Consider the following 9,524-nt stretch of genomic DNA (forward strand, 5'->3'; position numbering starts at 1 on the left):
CAAAACAACATTTGAGTAATTAAATCAGACGTATATTGATAACAAATGATTTGAAATGTCTTAAGAGCCAAGATCGTAGCAAGGTCGCATGTTTGACCGACAGCAGAAACTGGTGAAACAAAAAATAAAAGGCATTATGAACGAATAAGGAAGGCCTGATGATAACTACTGCCCATAGACATGGGCCATAGAAATATTAACCATCAATACATCGCCAATTGTCGCCAACCTTGGGAGCCAAGATGTTAAGACCCTTGTGCCTGTAGTTACATAGTTTCGGTCGTCCATAAAACCGGAACACAACAGTACTAAGCATTGGTGTTTGGCTTGCAAAAGTCCCTCCACTAAGTAACATACATTAACGCCCTTGCAGCACTCAATTGTCTCTGAAGTACTCGGTTATTACTTGTGTACTTTTAAATACAATAGAAATTAGTGTTGATAATTCACACGAATTAACCAATTACCGGCTTAATCTACCTGCGATTATAGATGGTTCTTGAGATATCTTGTTCTTACGTATTTTAATATATTAATGGTATGTCGTCGAATGTATTAACATTCTTCGGAAAGATTTTCAATTTTTTTTGCTAACCCTACATTAATTTCCGTTCTCTTTACCTGGCCACCGACTTTATTATAACCTTACTGGCGCAAACAATCATAACTACCTTGATCGTATTCCGAGTACTCATTGTGGACAATTACGGTGCAGAAAAAACGCTTCTGCTATGGCATAATTCCCTTTAACAATCTGTAAATAAATCTTTCTAGAATTTGTGTTTTACACCCAACTCTACTTACTTACTTCAATTATTTAATGGCGGACCATTGAACTACTAAGTACCTACATTAAAGTTCTGTGTAATTTCTATAAATAGATTAGCCCAGTTATTTCTTTAGCCAAGTAGACGCTCATTAAGAAGTATTTGTAAAAATTACAACTAAAAGGGCGGTTAAATAAGATCGGTAACTTTAGATAAATTGCTCAGTACGAGGCTTTAGTTAAATATAATTTTAATTATGTAGCTATTAGCTGAAGAATATAAGGAAAATAAAAAATATATAATACCTTTATTATTATTATTTGTAAATATTTTAATAATTAGCAATTAAAAATACAGATTTTCCGTGATTCAGCCTTTATGGCTTAGTGGATAGAAAACGTGAATCTTAACCAAAGATTCGATGTCTTAGCCAAACCAAAATCGTCATACGAAGACTCTAGTAGCATATCTTTTATGTAAATTTAATAAGTAACTTTTGAATATTCAAGAGTTACCTATTAAAAATGAAACTCGATTTTTTTTTTTCAACAAAATAAAAATTTGCATAAATAAAATATGTCCATGAATTGGCCTAGTTTTAACACGCGCATATCTTAACCGATGATTGCGGGTTCAAACCCAGGCAACCTATTTTAAGTTAAGTTATTCTACCGTTCTCAGCGGTAAAGGAAACATCATGAGGAAACCTGCACCGTGACGTCATAACGAAACTATATTACTTCATAGATAACATCTCATTCTCATTGGTGGAATAATCTCCAAGCCTCCTGCTCAGGGGGGGGGAGTAAGGCAATGGTTGTTACAATACATAACACAAGTTGATTTCTACAATGGAACAGGCACTTGATGATTTTAATTATATATTCTGAAACAGTTTAAAAAAAACAGTCATCTCATTTACATATTGGCCTAGCTCAACAGAAATTATTTTAGTATTTTCTTTTTTATATAGTTTGGCGGACGAGCGAATGGACCACCTGATGATGTAAGTGGTCACCACCAATAGACAATGGCGCTGTAAGAAATATTAACCAATCCTTTCATTGCTAATACGCCACCAACCTTGGGAACTAAGATGTTATGTCCCTTGCGCCTGTAGTTACACTCGCTCACTCACCCTTCAACCCGGAACACAACACAGAGTACTGCCAGGCGGGGTTGTACAAAGCCCTACCACCAAGTAAAATAATACAATATTTTTATTTTTTTAGTACAATATTTGTGTACTTTAAATACAATAGAGATAGGGTTCGAACCTTACACGGTATTGTTTGAGATAAGCCTAAAATAGGATTTAAGAATATTGGCCAATGTTCTACGAAAAAGATAATAGTTCTAACGGTATGTCAAGGCGAAATTAGAATAGATTCGCGGATTACGAAAAAAAAACCGAGTTACCGCTAAAAATCATTACGTGATTTAATTTTTATTTTTAGGTATTTTTTTTATGTTCGATAACCGTTTTCTTTGACGCTTTTGACGAAATTTTTCTTTTTGTCGGTCTTAAAAAAGTTCTTATGCTGTTTTTGATATTGTCACATTTTTTGTCAAGTCACGCCGTGTCGTAATATTCGTAACCTTCATTCCGATTTTGTAAGTTGGTAAAATAAATTTAAATTTTATACGAAAACGATTTAATTACCTTTTGTTTATAACCTTCAACATAGTAAAAATTCAATAACATAAATACTTATTTCTAATAAAATTTATTCGGATTTACGCTATTTATTTTAAAATTAAAAAGAAAAAGGACGATAAATTTTACTTTCGCGTTTGTGTGTGATGGGATATGTGTGCGTACGCGTGGGAGTTTTAATATAATCAGTACATAAAATTACATGAAATAATTTTGGTTACCATGGTAACCTTTTCCTCGTGCAGAATTATTAATTATATAATATAAATTGTTCAAAAATCGTTATTACTTCAAATACCTAAATAATTATCGTCCAATACAATACAAATTATACAATTAAATTGAGTCACAATTACAACATGATAACGGCTACGTGTGTTTAACCCAGTTCCCATCGATAAAGGTAAATTTTAAGTATTTGGTAACTAACATTTGTATTTAGACAAAAGTTCGCATGATATTAGTAAATAAAACATTTTGATATAATATTACTTAATTCTGGAATTATAGTTTTACGAAATATATATCACACACTATGTACTGAATATTTTTCCCGCTTAATACACCTTAGCCTATTCCAATGGAAGTAGGAAAAAAAAAAACAAAAACCATAGATTTACGTATTTCATACGATTTGCTAATAACTAAGCTATATTACGCACGACTAAGAGTTTACGATTAATATATTTTTATTTATAACACAACACTATTGCACCTTACTACTTATTTTCACTTTAATTTTACTTCCAAAATACTGATAACAGTTTCGTCGACGTTCAAAACGCCATTTTGTTGCAAATTCATAGTGAAAATCATAGATTAATCAACTCTCAAGTTTCGACCAATGATATCGCGTCATTTCGCTGTCAAGTGTTGTTTATTTGGCATTTTTCCTGTTATGGTTGGAATAGAGTATATATGTGTTCATTCACGAAAGCGCGCCCCTCCACGTTAAATTACTATCTGCGTGCATTAGTATGAGTGAGTGTCGCTCGTGCTTACAAGATGTCTAGTTGATAAGTGTGCGTGAGACGAATAAGAGTAAAGACAGCAAAAACGTACAAATGATACTATATTTTTCATGTTTACTTTAATATAAAAAAAATAATTGGACGTGTCGAGGCGCAACTTCGTGAATGAATAGATATTTACAATTCTACGCATGTCAAACACATTATGCATACATTTTATTCAGTGTAGTCCCATAATATATTGGTTATTAAAATAATAAAACATAAACAATTAGCCATTATAGTCCCAACCCTTTTCACCTCCCTCTTTGCCTTACACGCCGAGAACGATGGTTACTTAGACCTACAAAGAAAATTAGATGTCAGTTCGGATTTAAATCCGCAATATTGATTAAGATTCACAAGATATACCTGATTCATACAAGCTGTTTTACAGATGCATAATTAAAAATGTATCCAGTATTAGATATTCCGAAAAAAAAATCGTCAATAACTCGCTTAGTCGTCAGACATTATAAGCCACAAAGACAGACGTTCCTGTATTCGATTATATGAGATGGCATATTTTACTTTTTTAGTTGACAAAAAGCCAGTATCTATTACAAATCCCCAACATGAACGACGATATTTGAAAACTAAAAACGGAATTAACATCAAAATCCAAAAAGTGCTGTAGCAAATGCCCAAGAAATTGTAATTGCTAATTTCTACATGTTTCCATAAACGGTTTAGTTTGCTATAGACGAGATACGAAGAGCTAGAATAGCTAGATGAATATATTATATACCTCTTACCGGATATTAAATATAGGTAATGTTTATAATTGCAACCACAATTAAAAATATACTCAATTAGGTTTTTAGAAGAACCTTTGAATTGTCATTTTACAAAATTAAAATTTAAAGTTGCAACTGCGTTCGGTTGAAGTTTTCCCGATATCAACCAGAAACAGAAAGAAGTAACGAATAAGTCGTTACTTCTTTCAGAGTTCCAACCCTAAGCCATTAAAGTTGTAGAGTTTTTAAAAATTCTCAATCTCCGGATACTAGAAAGCACGTATAACGTCGGTCCTACGACCGAAGTCTGTCCGGTCAGGTCGGATTTGCTGTATTATCGGATTATTAAAGCAAGTGACTAGACAGAGCATACTATGCACTGTTTGCGTACACACGTATTTACTATAACAAGTCTTGCCCAGATAGTAAACTTACCACTGCGTCTAAAATCTGACCAAAGGACATCATCAGTAGAGCATGAAAAATTTCATATTTCTTATGAATCGTAATTAATATTCTCTAATGCGTTTACAAATTTCCTTTAATATTCAACGACACGCCTTACAAAAAATGTTCCCTCAATACCATTCATCGGTTTGGGACGTATTTGCAAACAATGGTTTGGATGCACGCTGTTTGGGTTATAATTGTCTGTTATAAATTGCCTTTTCTGTACGAACAATAAACTCGAAGCATAAATTTCAGACGCAATAACCGCAATGTTTTCGTGCACACGAATTATCAAATTTAAAATCATTTGACGTGATGATTTTATTAATTCGGAAACCATCACGTGGAACTGTTTATGTACGGTATAAGGTTTACCTAAAGTATCTTATTTCAACAATTTATTATAACTCTCTGCAATTAGAATTTTCTAGTAACTTTTAATTCTGCTAATATATTTTTTTATTAGCAGTTCCGTCCCCGCTTCGTTAGCTTCTGTATCAGCTTTGTTAATTGAACTGTCCTCTTGTCATTAGTGTATTTATATCATTTAAGCGTTAGAAATAATTAAAGCGGAGATAATCTTAATTTTTTATTTTCAAGGGATAATACAGCACTAGCAGGTTGTTTTAATTTTAACTAACCACTCGAATTTCAGGCGTTATTCTACCTGAAAACATTTCGCATTAATAATGTTAGTATGATTGACAGAGTTAAAAAAATAATACCTTTCCCTTTCCGTCAGTGTTTGCTGTATGAAACAACAATATAATTCATGGAATTGTCAGCTCGATATTGATGGGAATTGGGTTAATTTTTACTAAGTAAGCGCATTATCACGCCATTGTTATCACGCGATTGTTTTCAATTATTCGCATGATCACTTTGTTTATAATTATGTACATATTATGTATAAAACTTTGTGTATTTAATAAGATAATTGAAAATTCGAATTGTGTCATTAACGCTTAACGCTGTCATATATTTTTTTTATTAATCTACCTTCAGAGAACCGTAATAGGAGACAACTCTTCCCAATAGTTGCGTAATTTTTTACTTTTTCTTAAATAACTTCGCTAATTAACTTATTTATTTTTTATCAAAAGTAACGTTGTTCTTTGTTGTTGTTCTTTTTCCCCACCTTTCCTGTAGTCTATAACCTATTCCAAATACAGTAGAAACAATGACAAAACAATAATTTCGACGTTGAATTGACGTGATACCATTTATTTGTTCCATACCATTTTGTTTCATCTTAAATAATCTACGTAATTCGATTTCAAATGACAAATGCGTTTTAAAAATTTCGAAGTTGCTTGTTGTTGTTGTTATATATTAATTATGTAATGTTTGTAGTGCATAAAGTAATAGAGCTTAAAGAATAGCAATAATTAAATATGTAAATCTAATATTTGTTTATCTTCATCGATTAGAATAGGCAGTACAGCCTCACGATAGCATGCGAAAGCGGTCCCGTGTCACCCGCCGAAAGACGGTGGTTTTTTAGTGGGTATTCCGGTGTTCCGGGGCGCACTCGCAGTCCAGGGCACCGGCGAGCCCCACTTCACATCACGTGGAATAACGCGTAACGCATTTTTTCAGCGAGAAAAAATAAAATAAAAAAAGGCAGTACATAGCCTATAAACGTCCTTGTAGTCTACAGAACAATTTATCGAAATGTAAAGAAATATCACCCTGAACTGCTTGACGTGATAAGTCTTCACGACGGTAAACCTAAATGACTTTGAATTGTAGTCGTAGCTCCTAACACAACTGTTCTAATTGCATCGTTGTTCACAGTAATGACAGAAGGCGTGGGTTACTGATCACGAAAGGTTACATTGGGCTGTAATCGGCCAAATGGCAATCATTGGTGTTTGTTTCAAGATTTTGCCAATCTCCAATATATTACGTCCCACCTATTAAGCTTTTCGGTTTGTTAATCATGCCAATATGTTATATTATAAAACTAAAACCTTGAAGTGAATCAGGCATTAAAGTGTTAAGCATAAAAATCAGATAATTTATGGATTTAAGATAAAATTAAAAATACATATAGTATATAAATGTAATGAATTGTTTTGAAAACTTCTAGAAACAGGACAGGCACAATGACTGAAGATTTTTTTTTTAAATTTACATTTGTGTTTTTTACACTTTAATATTAAGGATCCCATTACGATGTTTAATCTTATACTTACAAAAAAAAGGTTATTTTTTTTTAAAGTAACTTATTAAGTATTTCACTAACATAAAATTCAATATGTTCTATTAACAGACGAATGGTTTCAAAACAATAACATAATTGTTAGCTTTAAACGAAGGCCACATTCCATACCTTTATTTATTTCGTACTTATATTAGAAATCTTGATAAAATTTGATAACAGATAAACAGAACACAAACATAAACTTGACGCATAGATTAAAAATAAAAAAAGTTGCATGTCACTTGTCTAATAAAAAATAACCTTTAAATATCGTAATAAGCCCACGCGAACGGTTGCGTTCTAACGAAATGCAATAAAATTGCTTAAGTGCTAACGAAAACTGCTGTAGTTTGTTTTCTGATGGATAGCCGAGAAATATATACGTCGATATTAGACTTTATATTATACATCGATATCGATAAAAGTTGTATGCTTCATAATACACTACACTTCTAAATGTTTGTGTATTTTTAATCTGTCCTTTATACGGCTTACTTGAAAATCGTATTTTATTATTAAGAATAGATAAACAAACATAAAACAACGTTTGCAACGCAATATAAAAGTATTTCGTTATAAAATAATAAGACAGTGTAGTCTATCTATGTATTACATCTTAAACAAAATGATCAGGTAATTATAACACTCCTTGGTATGAAAAACTAGGTTTCGTAAATTTGCGTAATGGCTGTAGGTACGTGAGAAATAGCGGAAAATGGCACGAATTATGAAAATACTTGCGTTAAGGTATTTTAAATATAGTATTCATTGTAACTGACTTATATATTTTCACTATTATCGTAAAAAGTAAATGTGAAATGTAAAGCGACTAGATTAAATCGAATCGAATGTCCAACTTAAATTAGTCAGTTAATAAAACCGTCATTTTAACATGTAGGTATAAATTAGGTTTGTATATCTATTTCAAAGTTATTTGTTTTAATTTCATACTTAATTACTATGTTTAAAATGCTAAGGTTAACTTGCAAATACAATTAGTTTGTGATGGGTCATTACTAGGATTGAGTACTTTAAAAACAATAACAGCGTAACGTACATTACAATGTATATCAAATGCTATTTACTGTTTCCTATCCCTTTCGAGTAATACGAAAACAGATGCGTCCGGTTTCGAATATACAAAACATTGTAACATGTAAAATTGATGCGTACATTAGCCACCAGGTAGCGACCTAGATCTAACATTTTACACAAAACAACCCGCCGTAGCCAATCATTCGAGACGACAGGTTTTTTTCCGCGAATACGCACCTTAGAACCGGCATAGCTCGACAAACCATGGAAGGAAAGTACAGTTAAATAACTTTAGAATACTCACGCAAAGATAGCCGTAGATGTTTAGGAGAGATTATGTTGCAACGTATTTTTTTTTTGTACACACAAGACACACGAGTTCAGTTCACTGTTATGCGGCACAGAACGTTTAATCACGGTTGTATTTGTTCACAGGTCAGTTCTAAATTAATGCGGTGTGTGGAATCGGCGAGAGCGACAATACCCCCACGTATAGTAAGCGCGACGGCGCGCGGCGGACTGCGGGCAGGGGTGCCGGGAACCGGCGGGCGGACAAAACGTCACGCAGCGCGATCTTGAGATCTCCCACTCACCGTTCGGATACTTCTAAGGTTTCTAAACGTGTGTTTGAATTATTTTGTTATTCGATGTGAATTCATTGCGATTTTTTTTATGGTTACGTATCTTTTAAATACGTTTAACGAAAGTGCGAATTGAATGAGACATAAAAACTATTTTAGAGCTGTATAACATTTTTTTATTTTGTGTACTACGTAACTTAGTAAACAAAATGTATTTCGGTATTTTTTACAAACAGTTACGGTAAAATTATTCATACTTTTGACGTGTTGAAAATAAATATTACGCTTCTACATAAAATTTATTTGTTTAATTTTTTTCGATTTGTATATTTCGATTCGATTTATTGATTTGATTTATTTGAGTAATAAATGTAATTAAATACTCTATTGTAATATGTTGTTGTAACAGTATAGGATATGGGATTTTTTTTACCATTTCTCAATAACATTATGTACCTAATCTGTCTTTGCATAATTATTGCATTATTTGTGTAACTAAATTTTATATAATGATTTAAATATATTAATACCTACCAATATCACCCGCACGTACCCTCATATTCGTAGTATTGCGTAATAAATACAATTACATTTTGAAGGTGTTTACGATTATAACAATAATTAACCTAATTTAATAAAATTGCTACCTACTTAATATAATAATTGTTTAAGAGTTAAAATTACTTATAAAAATTAAAGTTTTCTGTGATCATCGAGTTTAATTCGGAATACCAAGGAACAGAGAGCTATGATTGTAAGTACAAATCATCACTATCGCATATATATTTTACGCCATTGGCTTTTAAGGACATTACATGTTAGAGATACAATTTATATTGCCAATTTCAAACCTATCCAGTAATTTCATTAGTTTAGGCGTATTCTTTCGATTCGTCTCGGTAGTATGCGCAAACGTTACCACGGAGTAAGTACTGCTGGTTTTTTAGCTGGTACTCTGGCGCATTCGAAGCCGGTGAGTCCGAATTTAGACATATTATTTTATACGAGGGAAACGCGAAAATGCATATAAGCTGTATCTGAAAAAGATACTCTTAAAGCTACATATCTGATTTTTACGTCT

General features: G+C 32.4%; 1 protein-coding gene across 3 annotated transcripts in view; it reads right to left on the bottom strand.

Annotated features, from left to right (window-relative positions):
- LOC125071506 overlaps positions 1 to 8,396 on the bottom strand; it is a 142,147-nt gene extending 133,751 nt beyond the window's left edge. For all 3 annotated transcript variants that reach the window (XM_047681789.1, XM_047681787.1, XM_047681790.1), the window contains exon 1: positions 8,167 to 8,396. The gene's annotated coding sequence lies outside the window, so the exon portion shown is untranslated. The remainder of the gene's footprint in view (positions 1 to 8,166) is intronic.
- Positions 8,397 to 9,524: the final 1,128 nt, after the last annotated feature.

The sequence above is a fragment of the Vanessa atalanta genome, chromosome 19 (genome assembly GCF_905147765.1).
Source record: "Vanessa atalanta chromosome 19, ilVanAtal1.2, whole genome shotgun sequence".
NCBI classification, from domain to species: Eukaryota; Metazoa; Arthropoda; class Insecta; order Lepidoptera; family Nymphalidae; genus Vanessa; species Vanessa atalanta.